This window comes from Phacochoerus africanus, chromosome 11 (genome assembly GCF_016906955.1).
Source record: "Phacochoerus africanus isolate WHEZ1 chromosome 11, ROS_Pafr_v1, whole genome shotgun sequence".
In the NCBI taxonomy this organism is placed as follows: Eukaryota; Metazoa; Chordata; class Mammalia; order Artiodactyla; family Suidae; genus Phacochoerus; species Phacochoerus africanus.
This window is the reverse complement of record NC_062554.1, coordinates 48,679,910-48,693,805: the sequence shown is the minus strand read 5'-3', so window position 1 is coordinate 48,693,805 and position 13,896 is coordinate 48,679,910.

Here is a 13,896-nt window from a genome sequence, read left to right as displayed (position 1 = left end):
GTATTTGTTTACTGAAAAATTCCCTTGTTATTTTCAAATTCTTCCAGACTATTGAGTGAAAGATCCTCCCTCAGACGACAATTTAAATCTTACCTCAAGTGGAGGCCATACAATTCATGGACAAGTAAACCCCTAATGAAAATAAGAAAGAAAGGGACTCTCTGTCCATCATTTGAAAGTAAAATGAAACATCATTGTTTTATGTAGTGCAAGTGGAAGGTGACAGGAAATATGGGGCAGGATTAGCAAAGGGACAAAAAGCCTTATGGGTTTATTTTTCCACAGAGAAATGCAGATTGTGTAGAAATAGGGTATGTCTGGACCTTGGGTCTTTACCCACTCCAAATTAACCCAGAAGAGAATGTACAACTGTATCAATATGTTGTTATTTTATGATTATTTAATGAGCTTTATTTGTCTCTACAAGAGAGAGCAGAACATAGATTCCATGGAAAGGGTTTGCATGACATAAACTGTAGCAGAAAACAGATGGTCATCTGATCTTAATAACTATGTTTAAACAGAGTTGAACTCTATTAGTGGTACCATCAACAAGGATTTATTTGGGAAGCACAGTAAAGGGACTTTCACCCTCATGGAATGTTTTTTCTTTCAATGTTTCTGATTGTCTACACAACACCGAAGACATCTGGCTATAAACTAAACCTTTCAGTTCATCATCTACATGGCTGGCACATGCAATGCCAAACAACTGAATGCAAGAAATGAAAAACACAACTGACTAAATTATTTAGAGGTATATAGATTGCCACATCTGAGTCATTATTCAAAGGTTGGTTCATATAGACATATCACTGGGACAAAATATAGATCTAATTCAAGATATTTTTTCTGTTAAGACCTTACTCATTGATAACTGCTTTCTTTATTTTTAATTCAGTGAACTTTATTATATTTATAGTTGAACAACTTGTTGCTTATTGCTTTCAAAAGCACAGTCCAAGTGCCCTGAAATGGCATCCAGGCCACTCTGTTGCTTGGTCCCACCCTATCATCTCAGCCTCATCTGTTTCTTCTTTTCAGTGGGTGGATTCCATAAACCAACTTGACAAATGATGCACCAGTTAAAAGTGCTCATGCTGTTTCAAAAAAAAAAAAAAAAAAGTGCTCCTGCTTTTTCATGATTTCAGCATGTCTTTGTTTGTATGCCTTGTCCCTGACATGTTTTTCTGCTAATTTCTGCCTGATAAACTTTCCAGTCTCCATCTTTTAAGACCGTGCTCAAGTATTGACTCCTTAGGGGCTGCCTATGCTGACTTCCTTGTGCTAAATTGTTTTGTCTACTACGCTCCTATAGGGCACTTCAAGAGAATTGCTATTACACTTGGCATTGTCATTATTTGTCCACACAAATCATTCTTATTGGACTATGAGCCGAGTAGAAGTCATGTCTCTGTAATCATTGACTTCCTCGTGCCTAGAATAGTGGCTGATTCTTAATTGGTACTCCACAGATGATATCTGAATGAATTAATACTCATTTAAACTCTTTTTCTTCAATGAGAGAATTTTTATCTGAATAATTTGGGGTCCTTGTTCAACAGTTCATTCCAGCTATCTAGATGATAGCTCAAGGAATATATCTCAATCCAATATTGATTTGATTACATAAATTTAAATAATTATGTGTTCAATCAACTTTAATTCATTGACTACATATTTTGCATTTCATGTTTTTCTGCAACGGCATGAAAGACACGTTTTTATAGTACTTAAATTATTATTCACAAAATACATAATGTGATACATGGCTTATGAGGATGCCTGAACTATCTTGAGGAATCTTCCAGTCTCTCTAGAATGCATGATATTTTTAAAAAATACAGTGAATGTTAAATACCTAGTAACCTTCACAGAAGCTATGGTCATAGCATGAAAAGCCATAAAAGGATTAGAGAATGTCTTACCTCTTCAATTCTGGGCATTAAATAATTTTCATTATGTCTTTTTTGCTTTATATTTCATTATTTGGTAAGAAAACAAGTTCCCATGTTATTGTTTCATGTGTGTTTGTGTGTGAGTGTAATATATATTTATGTGTGTATTTTACTAACATTGGGTAGATCTACAGATATACACATATACATTTATATAGGTGTGTATACATATAAAAATACATTTGTATTCAGTGAAATTGGAACAAACAAAACCACAAGAGAAAATTACTTATCCCCCTCAACTTCACCCACAGCCCCTTGAAACATGCCACTATTTTTCATTTCTCCCCCCAAATTGTCAGTATAGAATGGTTGCTGTAGAATGAAGAGCAATACAGGAATAGTTTCACCAGGCTTAAGGGTATGAGATAATGAAACTAGCTCCTAGGATAAGCATATTTATTGGGTTTGTGATGTATCAAATGTAACAAAAGTAGAGGATCTGAAGAACACCCTGTGTGGTTCTTTTCACACCCTTTGATCACACAATTCCTCTTTAATTCAGATGCAGTAGAGCTTAAGTGGCTTCATTGATGTGTTAAGTGTGGAATGATTTTTGTATAAAATAAAAAAGGCTCCATTATGTGTCCAGAAAAGCCTGTGTGTGCTTGTTTATTGAGACAGGAAGTCGGTTTCCCACACAGAACAACAGTTCTGCAATGCGGAAGCATTGTGCCTGAAAGAAGAGTAAAGGAAACTTAATTTTCTACCTGGCAGAAATCGGCTTCTGGAGGAAGGGGCAGACAATGCGATTGGGCTTCCACTGAATGAGAGGACTTGATTGATTTTCAGAAAATGCACCGTGCCTTGTAGAGGGAGGCTGCCGGGAATACTTTTGTTGGGAAAACCTACATTTTCTAACAGGCGCCAGTTTTCTGAATCTTACTTGAAGTGATGCATTTCACTGAGCACTTGTCACTCCCTCTTGAAGTCAGGTGGGAGAGAGAAATGCTCTTTTGGATTTTTCCCTCCTAGATTTGTGTCCAGGTAGATTTTTGTTGGTTTGTCTTCCCCTGAAGTTGGTTGCTGTTCGCTTTTCTTAAGTTTTTGTTTGTTTTGTTTTTTTAACAAACATGGGGAATGCTTCGGAGACTTTCTAAGGTGAAATTTAAGAATCCATCTGTAGTTTAAATATTCAGGCGTGGATACAGTTCCTATCTGCAGAGAGTGGACCACAGTCTTGCCATTAAACTCATGGAACAAACCCTAAGCTGTGGTCACAGGATGAAGAGGAGCAAGATTAGAATTCACCTCCATGGAGTTCTGACTGAGGCTCAGTGAACCTGACTAGTATCCATGAGGATGTGGGTTTGATCCCTGGCTTTGCTCTGTGGGTTAAGGGTCTGGCGTTGCCGTGAACTGTGGTGTAGGTCACAGACACAGGTGGGATCCTGTGTTGCTGTGGCTCTGGTGTAGGCCAGCAGCTACAGCTCCGATTCGACCCCTAGCCTGGGAACCAACATGTGCTGCAGGTGTGGCCCTAAAGAGACAAACAAACAAACAAAAACCCCCCAAACCAAAAAACCCTCTGTCTCACCCTCTAAAGCTCAGTCTTTCTGCTCCATGCCTTTGCTACCTTATACTCTATACGGTAGCCTGATGCTCACCATCCTCATGCAATCCTGACGTCTACCTACCTTCTCGGTTACTGTCATTGTCATCCTCCTCTTCAGCCTCATTATGAACAGACTTAAGGCTTATGAGTCTTTGCTGGGAGTTGTTGTAAAAGAGCATATTACATAGTTGTTCCACTCAATGGTTTTATAATCTGAAACAGACAACAGCAAAATGGACATAATGAGAAGAATGTATAGCAAATAGAACAAGCCCAGGGGAACTTTTCCACTGGTCATATTTCCCTTATTAATATTTCAGAGATAAGTAAATTTTCAGCGTGAAAAGCTCAGGAAAAATAGTTATAGCAGCTTCATGTCCAAGAAAACAAGCATTAGACTGTGTAAACTGTGGGAGGTAGGGTAAACCGGATGAGAAGGGCTCCTTGATTGAGATTTGGTGAGAGAAGAAAAAAGGGTAGATGTTCTAGGCACCATCAAGCGCTCTCTGTTGATTATTTGTAATTTGTATTTTGTTTTTTAAAAGTATAGTTTTTTTTTTTTTTTTACAGTGGTGTGCCAGTTTCTGTAAAAGTGGGCAGAAGACCTAAATAGACATTTCTCCAAAGATGTCCTATGGACGGCCACATGAAAAGATGCTCCACATCACTGATTATTAGAGATGTACAAATCAAAACTACAATGAGGTACCACCTCACACGGGTCAGAATGGGCATTATTAATAAGTCTACAAATAAAAAATTCTGGAGAAGGTATGGAGATTCTCTTCATTACTGAATTCTTCCTAGTATCATATTTATTTCTTCCCATTCTTCTTTACTTTTTCCAAACCTACTACTAATACAACTTCTACTTTTTCTTCACATCAGGCATGGGCGGTGTTTTGTTTTGTTTTGTTTTTCCTTTAAATTTGATGTCACAATATTCTTTTGATCATTTTAGGTGCACTTATAAAAGAATTTCAGAGTCGAGGAATTCTAGGAGTTAAGTACTGGGGCAGGAGAAAGAATATTCTTCAGGAAGGTCCTAGACTAATAGCAACAACCATTAGCTTTACTTCCACTTGGCATTCGGAACGAATTCTTTACCCCCAACTCCTTTTTCAGCCTTTTCTATTTCTTTTCAACTCGGAGTAGTGCTGCCATTGCTGTTGTCCTAGATATTTACTGCGTCCTCCTCATGCACTTCTGACATTCCTCTTATGCATTTCTCAGAGAGCCCCATCTCTCGCCCCTTCCGTCTGTCTGTGCAATGCTTGGTATGTGACTATGGCCATGAACGACAATAGGTCCTGCCCAAATCATGTGACTTTAATTTTTCATGTCAGACACCATTTTTTTTTTTCTGCAGAGAATTGGTGGCTGCCCTAAAGCTAATTATCTTACCTCAATATGATATGGTTTCTGATAGTCATGGATAGAAGCAAAGCTTTTAAAAATCTCTTTTTATCCCAAGCGTATATCCAAAAAAAGGGATACTGGACCTTTATCACCAAAGTCAATAACCCAGTGAAAAGATAGTAAAGTCAGGAATCCTTAAACTCAAGACCACTTGCTTAATCTCTGACCTTAACTTTCTCCATCTGAAATTTGTCTCCTTCCTTCCTTTCTTCTTCCCTCCCTTCCTTCTCCTTTTCCTTTCCTTTAACTCATATTTGCAGCACATCTCCATTCTCTAGGAGAGAACAGAAAAAGCAAATGAAACATCAAAATAACAACACATGGCCATTGTAATTAAATGATCCAATAACAAGGAATAAACTCTGTGTGCCTTTGTGAAGTACTGTGTAAACTGATATTGTTATGGGAGATAATACAGAGGTTGAGAACCTGGGCTTGGGTGTTAAATAAAACCAGGAGTTTCAGTCCTACTAACTGCGTGACCATGGGCATGTGAAGGTTTCCAAGGTGAGGTTTCCTCATCTGTAAAACATGACATGTTGATAAAATCACATAACTCAAATTGCTGTTGTGAAGATTTTCTGAGTGAGATTATAACTGTAAAATGTTAAGCACAAATGCCTCGCGTTATCATAAGTGCTAAACAAGGTTAGCCATTATTATTATTGTTAAGGAAGGCAGAGTAAATGGCACTATTATCATTTCTTTCTTTTCTTTTCTTTCTTTTTTTTTAACAGCTACACCCAAGGCATGTGGAATTTCCTGGGCTAGGGGTCAAATTGCAGTTGCAGTTGAGACCACCACAGCCGCTGTGATACCGGATCCAAACTGCATCTTCGACCTATGCCACAGCTTATGGCAACGCTGGGTCCTTAACCCAGTGAGTGAGGCCAGGGATCGAACCAGTATCCTCATAGAGACAATGTCATGTCCTTAATCTGCTGAGCCATAAAGGGAACTCCCATCATTTCATTTTTGTTGTTTAAAATAGCAGTAATCACCTCAAGGGGAGCAAAGGTGTGGGGGGGGGGGCTGAAAGAGTCTAGGCTTCTCCTGAGGGGTGTCGATTTCCTCTTAAAGGAACAGAGGGATGGCTGTGCATCACAATGGTGTGATGGTTCAGGCTCACATTCTTGAGCCTCCTTTTCTGGCTGAGCTGCTTGAAGGCAGGAATTATGCTGTAATCATCTTCGCACCCCTTTATCTTAGTTACTTGTGCTGAGTACAGCAGAGGACTGGACAAATGAAATGAATTTGTTTATATTGTCTTAAATTCAATCTTGCCATGTCTGCTTTCCCAAGAGATTTGTTGTTGTTGTTGTTTTTCTTTTTGTCTTTTTAGGGCTGCATGTGCAGCATAAGGAAGTTCCCTGGCTAGGGGTAGAATCGGAGCTACAGCTGCCAGCCTACACCACAGCCACAGCAGGGCCAGATCCGAGCTGCATCTGCCACCTACACCGCAGCTCACGGCAATGCTGGATCCTTAACCCACTGAGTGAAACCAGGGATTGACTCTTGGTCCTCATGGATATTAGTGGGGTTTGTTAGTGCTGAGCCACAATGGGAACTTCCTGGAGTTTTTAAGGTCTGGCTGGAGCTGACTTGGAAACATACAACCAAAGAAAGGGCCGAAGGGCTCGGCATTCCACGTCCACCACAAGCTGCCTCTGGATCATAGAGGCCTTCCCTTACTGACTAGGTGGCCGTAGGTGCCTTGAAGCTGGAATTAAAGATAACCCGTGTGCAATATTTGGATAAGTGCCTTAGTGACACGGACTCTAAAGATCATGAGGCAACAAGAATGTTCTTTTAGCTTATTTTTGCTTCGTGCTTATCAGTGCCTGGAGAACATGTCCAGGACATTCAGATGGCTAGAGTTAAAATGATTAAATGGTGTGGAGCCTACATTTGGCTAACCAATGCTGCTAAGACATTCCTTGGCTAAAGTAATAATAATAATAATGTTTCTTATCTTCTTTCTTTTTTTGTCATACATTTGTATAAGTTGATTGAAAAAAAAATTCTTTGCAGTTCAAGATGGAGTTTCTTTTTCATTTCTCTCTGTCTCAGGGGCCTTATCTGATTTTAATCAGCACTGGCCTAATATGATTTGAAACAGCTGAGGCTGAAATGCCCTAAAAAAAGAAAAAGATATCTGAAGTTGAAAGTGTTGGACTATCTAGCTATTCTCCCCCCCTTGTCCATGACAGTATTACTATTAAGGGTAAATATTGGGGATTATGAATTTACCCTTAAAACTTTTCAATACCCTGCAGAGTTTTCTCAGCAATTGTAAAGTCCTGTTAACCATAATATAGCCAGTTCTTGATTATCCATAAAAAAGGAAATGAATAGTGGCACAGATAATCCAAAACAGAAAAACAATCAAAACGTTTCTTATATTTTACTTTGGAATGCTTTGTATGGCTTTGAGGGATTCAGATTTTCCTTCCCAGTGATGTTGCGCTCAGGGAAAAGTTAAAATGAGTTTGCATTCCCTAAGCCCACACCAAATAGCCGAGGGGGGGATGTGGCCCTGGCACATGCTGGGTGGCAGGGAGAAGGAGTCTGAAATTGAGGCGAAAGAATTCCACTGATAACCTAGAAGTGGAAAATGCCCGTATGAATAATTAAGTGCTGGCTGGAATATAGTTCAGTCTTGTGAATTAGTGTGGACCATTTTCCAGCCCACATTTTTGAAAAATCAAGTTATCCTCTTCAGAAAAGTTACACTGGTAGTTAAAACAAATGACCCCAATATCCTTTGTTGCTCACAGTCCATTGGTGCTGGTGCTTGTGAAGAAGTTAGGACCTAATTGCTAAGGTCATGGGGAACCAGTCCTTGGCTAATATACTCCAGCTTTTTCCTACAAACATCTTCAACTGGACAAAGTTTGTAAAATGCCAGAGTTAAAAACCAGAGAAGATTTCAAAAAGCAGGTTTAATGAATGAATGAACGCAAGTTAGTGGGTAATTACAATGTAATGCAGGTGATACTGAAGGACCCAGTACACAGTACCATTGAGATGGGTCATAATGATCAAATAGCATTTTTTAAAGAGTTCTGAAATGGACAGGATGGGATTTCCAGTGGCGGGAATACCTTTGTCAGGTTATAAACATCAGCCATGTTCAGAGGACTATGGGTTGATATGAAAAAAGAATCTTCTCAAGGTGAAGAGATGTAAACAAAAATAAAAATAATAAATGAAGAGTCTAATTAGCACAATAGTCTTTCCATAAAAAATCATCATGGGAAACAGGAAGAGGAGAGAAAAGAAAGGATGGGGGAAGCCTGTTTTTGAAACCCCCTCATGTTTTCTCATGTTTTAAAAAATGTAAATATTGGGAGTTCCTCTTGTGGCTCAACGAGTTAAGAACACAACATAGTATCCGTGAGGATGTGGGTTCGATCCTTGGCCTTGCTCAGTTGGTTAAGATCCAGCGTTGCCACAAGCTGTGGCATAGGTAGCAGGTGCATTTTGGATCCTGTGTTGCTGTGGCTGTGGTGTAGACCTGCATCTGTGGCTCTGATTAAACCCCTAGCCCAGGAACTTCCACATGCCACAGGTGTGGCCATAAAAAGAAAAAAAAAAAAGTGTAAGTGTTCACTTTGTGATCTGGCGTGGCACAGGGCAATGAGTACATCTTTCAATACTTTTAGTGTTGGGAAGAGGTGAGGAAAATAGTTAAAGAATTGATCAAAGTCACCCAACTGGCCAACTGGATCCCCAAATTTGAGGCTCCTGACCTCCACCCTAGTGATCTTCCACTGGCCAGGCTGGCTTTGAGGCTCCATGTTGGCACCAAGGCCAAGCCTCTTGGAAGCCTCTTCAGGAGTAGCTTTTGGGAAGAAAGTAGGGACTCCAAGATGCTTCAAAAATAGCTCAAAGCTCATAGATTTTTTAGCTAGTTCTGAAAATTTCCATAGGCACCTTTGCTAAATCATATTCCTTTCCAGAGGCAGACTGTTTTGTCTGCCCTTGATCCTTCTTTTAATATATCTTCCCACCGTCATCACCTTTTCCTCCAACAAACCTGAATAATTCCCTGTATACAAATGTGGGACCCATAAAGTAATTTGCTTCTACATACCATTTCCAACTTCTGGGTCTATTTCTCTTTAGTCTCTGGAGCCTTAGATGTCTATGGGCTCCATTCCTGGGTCTAGGAACACTTTTTCATCATGGTGGACCTGACTGATGAAACTGGCCCCAGAACTCTGGGTCTTCAGTGTACAGTTCTGCTCTCCTCCCACAGTGGATACTGTGTCTTTCAGGACCAATGTGCTCCACCTGCCAAGAGTGTTGATTGTTAACCTCCCACAGCTGAGCCTACCCTGGAACCTGCTCTCTGTCAAAGTAAACTTCCTTGCCCAAAGTCATATCCCTTTCTCAGAAGTAGCTCATATCTAATGATTATCCAGGCCCTTTGCCACAGTTCCAGACAACTGTTCAGGGCTATCCATACCGCACAATTTCCTGCAGGATCAGTTAGTCCCTCTCTAGTGAATGCAATGCTGTCAGCTTCTCCCTTTGCTCAGCCTTGCTTCCTTCCCTTACTCTCTCAATGATACCTTTCCTGAGAGCATGCCTAAGAATGCCTTACCTGCAAATCTCCAGAGTCAATTTCCCAGAAGAGCCCAATGGATGACATTCTCATCACGCTCTATTTATGGTGACTTCTATGTTGTAGTCACCTGCCCCATAATGAAAGAAAAACTCACAAACTTTGAAGGGGTCAGAGACCAAGTGTTTGGTGGATTATATACAACAGAATTCATCAAGTCAGGTCTTTAGCCAGTTTCTTCTTGGCCTTGCATAAGAAATATATCATTCCTATGTACACACTTCCTCTGGTTCAAAATGGATAAAACCTATATGATGAGGGTGATGGGGAAGCCAAATGAACAGATGGTAAGTAATTCCTAGAGGACCAATGCATGCTATGGGAACACTTAAGCTCTGTGGTGAAAAGTTCCAAAATCGATGGCCCCTTAAGACTGAGATTCTTCAGTCCACTTCCTTGGAGGTAGCTTTGAAAACACCCTTTGCTTCATTTCCTGTGGAATTCCTTTAGAGACTCAGCCATGCCCCAAACCTTAGCCTAAATCACCGAGTTTGACACAGATTCACAGGAATTTGGCAAGGAGCTCCCCCAATTTTTCTGTCTAATTGAATCCAAATGTTGCCTAGGTTGGCTGAGAGTTCACTTGGGAGAGAAAGAGGCTCAGGCCCATCAACTGCTAAATGGTGATATTTGAAACACAAATGAATCTGGCTTGGCTTTAAGAGTGGGAGGGAGTTTTGAGCCATGGCAGATGATAGAAGCCCTAGAACAACTCAAAACAGTTTCCACTCTTTCAGGTCATTGTTTCACATCTGGACATAACCTCCTAACGTACACAGGTGACCATGCTCATTCCAAATGCTAAGGCCGGTTGCAGGGAACTTCAGGCGCCTATGAGGTGAAGGTATTGTGATAAAGTAGGTTCTCATCACCTGCTCTTGAGTTCCCTCTGGAACAGAGCAACCCTTGACAGAGGACAGAGCGGGGATGTCAGGTGAGGGTGAACAGAAAAATCCCTGGTTCAGCACCCGTGAAGAGTCCTACAAGGACTTTATTAAACTCTCCCTCTTTTCTTTGGTTATCCAGAAAGTGCTGGTCTCCTGCTTCCTGGAGTAATGAAATAAGCTGGTACATGTAGTACTGGTTTTGTTAAAATTGCAACTTAGAGAAAGTTATGTTTTGCTGCTCACATCAAATTTTAGGAGTTCCCGTCGTGGCGCAGTGGTTAACGAATCCGACTAGGAACCACGAGGTTTTGGGTTTGATCCCTGGCCTTTCTCAGTGGGTTAAGGATCTGGAGTTGCTGTGAGCTGTGGTGTAGGTTGCAGACACGACTTGGATCCTGCATTGCTGTGGCTCTGGCATAGGCCGGTAGCTACAGCTCCCATTCGACCCCTAGCCTGGGAACCTCCATATGCCGAGGGAGTGGCCTTAGAAAAGGCAAAAAGACAAAAAAAATTTTTTTTTTCTATCATGACTTCTTTTCCTTATTCTCTCCCCCCACCCAAGAACCTGTACCATAATCTCCACTGTTTCCAGGCCTTATCTATAACACACCCAGTCACTGGGCTGGCCTTTCACAAACAGCATCACATCCTCTGGGCGTTCTCCCTGCCTTACCCTACACATTTCTCTTCATTTAATCCCTGTCCACCACCCACCACCATTAAGATTCAGCTTTTCTCAGCAACCTAAATGTTCATTGATAGATGAATGGGTTAGGAAGATTTGGTACATATATGCAATGGAATATTACTCAGGCATTAAAAAGAACAAAATAATGCTATTTGGTACATATATGCAATGGAATATTACTCAGGCATTAAAAAGAACAAAATAATGCCACAGCAACATGGATACAACTAGAGATTCTCATATTAAGTGAAGTAAGTCATAAAGAGAAGGACAAATACCATATGATATCACTTATATGTGGAATCTAAAATATGGCACTAATAAACCTATCTACAAAACAAACACAGACTCACAGACATAGAGAGCAGACTAGTGGTTGCCCAGGGGGAGAGGGGAGGTAGTGGCACGGACTGGGAATTTGGGGTTAGTAGATGCAAACTATTACATTTAGAAAGGATAAATGACAAAGTCCTACTGTATAGCACATATATCCAATCACTTGGGATAGCCAGATAATATTTTTTAAAAAAGAATGAGTCACTTTGCTGTATAGAAGAAATTGGCACAATATTGTAAATCAACTGCTCTTTAATAAAAAAAAAGATTCAGTTTTCCCAGATCCTATCTCCTAAGGCCATAGCTGCTTTGGCAAACCAATATGTTATCAGATATATATTTAAGGGACCACCCACTAAAACTTTTTTCTAAGTAAGTGTGTCTTGACTTTGTCATTCACACAGCAAGTAAGAGTAGGTAAGACATTTGACTTTTTAAGCCTCAGTTTCTTCACCTCTAAAAGAGATAAGAAATAGTTAACTCATAGGGTCTCAGATTAAAATGAATTCCCATCAAAAAAATACCTCTATCCCAGACTTAAGACTATACTACAAAGCAACAATCATCAAAACCGCATGGTATTGGCACAAAGACAGAAATATAGATCAGTGGAACAGGATAGAAAGCCCAGAATTAAACCCACGCACCTATAGCCAACTAATCTATGACAAAGGAGGCAAGAATATACAATGGAGAAGGGACAGCTTGTTCAATAAGTGGTGCTGGGAAAACTGGACAGCCACATGGAAAAGAATGAAATTAGAACACTCCCTAACACCCTACACAAAAATAAACTCCAAGTGGATTAAAGACCTAGATATAAGACCAGACACTGAAGCTCCTAGAGGAAAACATAGGCCAAATACTCTCTGACATAAATGACAGCAACATCTTCTCAGATTCACCTATCAGAGTATTGACAATAAAAACAAAAATAAACAAATGGGACCCAATCAAACTTCAAAGTTTCTGCACAGCAAAGGAAACCCTAAAACAAAAAGAAAAGACAACCCACAGAATGGGAGAAAATCTTTGCAAGTGAATCGACTGACAAGAGATTAATCTCCAAAATTTATAAACACCTTCTGCAGCTCCATACCAAAAAAACAAACAAGCCTATCAAAAAATGGGCAGAAGATCTAAACAGACAGTTCTCCAAAGAAGACATACAGATGGCCAAAAAACACATGAAAAGATGTTCAACATCACTCATTATTAGAGAAATGCAAGTCAAAACCACTCTGAGGTACCACCTCACACCAGCCAGAATGGCCATCATCCAAAAGTCTACAAACAATAAGTGCTGGAGAGGGTGTGGAGAAAAAGGAACCCTAGTACAGTGTTAGAGGGATTGTAAATTGGTGCAACCACTGTGGAAAGCAGTATGGAGATTCCTCAAAAAGCTAAACATAGAACTACCACTGGATCCAGCAATCCCACTCCTGGGCATCTACCCAGAGAAAACCATGACTTGCAAAGACACATGTACTCCGATGTTCATTGCAGCACTATTTGCAATAGCCAAGACATGGAAACAACCTAAATGTCCATCGTCAGAGGCGTGGATCAAGAAGATGTGGTACATATACACAATGGAATATTACTCAGCCATTAAAAAAAGAATGAAATACCAGCATTTTTAGCAACATGGGTGGACCTAGAAACTATCATGTTAAGTGAAGTCAGCCATACAATGAGATATCAACATCCAATGCTCTCACTGACATGTGGAATCTGAAAAAAGGACAGACTGAACTTCTTTGCAGAACAGATGCTGACTCACAGACACTGAAAAACTTATGGTCTCTGGCGGAGACTGTTTGGGGGGTGGGGGGATGTGCCTAGGCTGTGGGATGGAAATCCTTGAAATCAGATTGTTATGATCATTATACAACTACAGATGTGATAAATTCATTTGAGTAATAAAAAAACCCCAAAAAACAATAAAACAAAAAAACACCTCTAGTGATTACAAAATAGGATGAAGTGCCCCTCTCCTCTGCAGCTTTTCTCCCCCCCCCCCCCGCCCCAGTAATTCTCCATCTTGAAGTATGTAATTTGCATCTAAATTTCTGACTTTCACTAACCTAAGGATCCCCAGGGGCAAGGACCATAGCTGAGCACACCAGAAGGCCAGCACCTAACAATGTCTAGTATGTAGTTGATACTCAAAAATGTGTTGAATGAATGGGCCACCTCTGAGAGCATTTATAAATAGTTGAGATTGTTTCGCCCGCAGAGCATATTTATATTGGAACAGGGTCCTTTTTAGACCACGTCTTTCCTGGAGGAGAAACCATAATGGAAATGTCAGGTGCAGGAAGATGTTTTGAAACAGGTGGAGTTCATGGTGTCCTTCAAATAACTCCATGTAGGTGGCCTCTTGCTCTTTCCAGACACCCAGCTGGCCTTGGGCCCGTGCA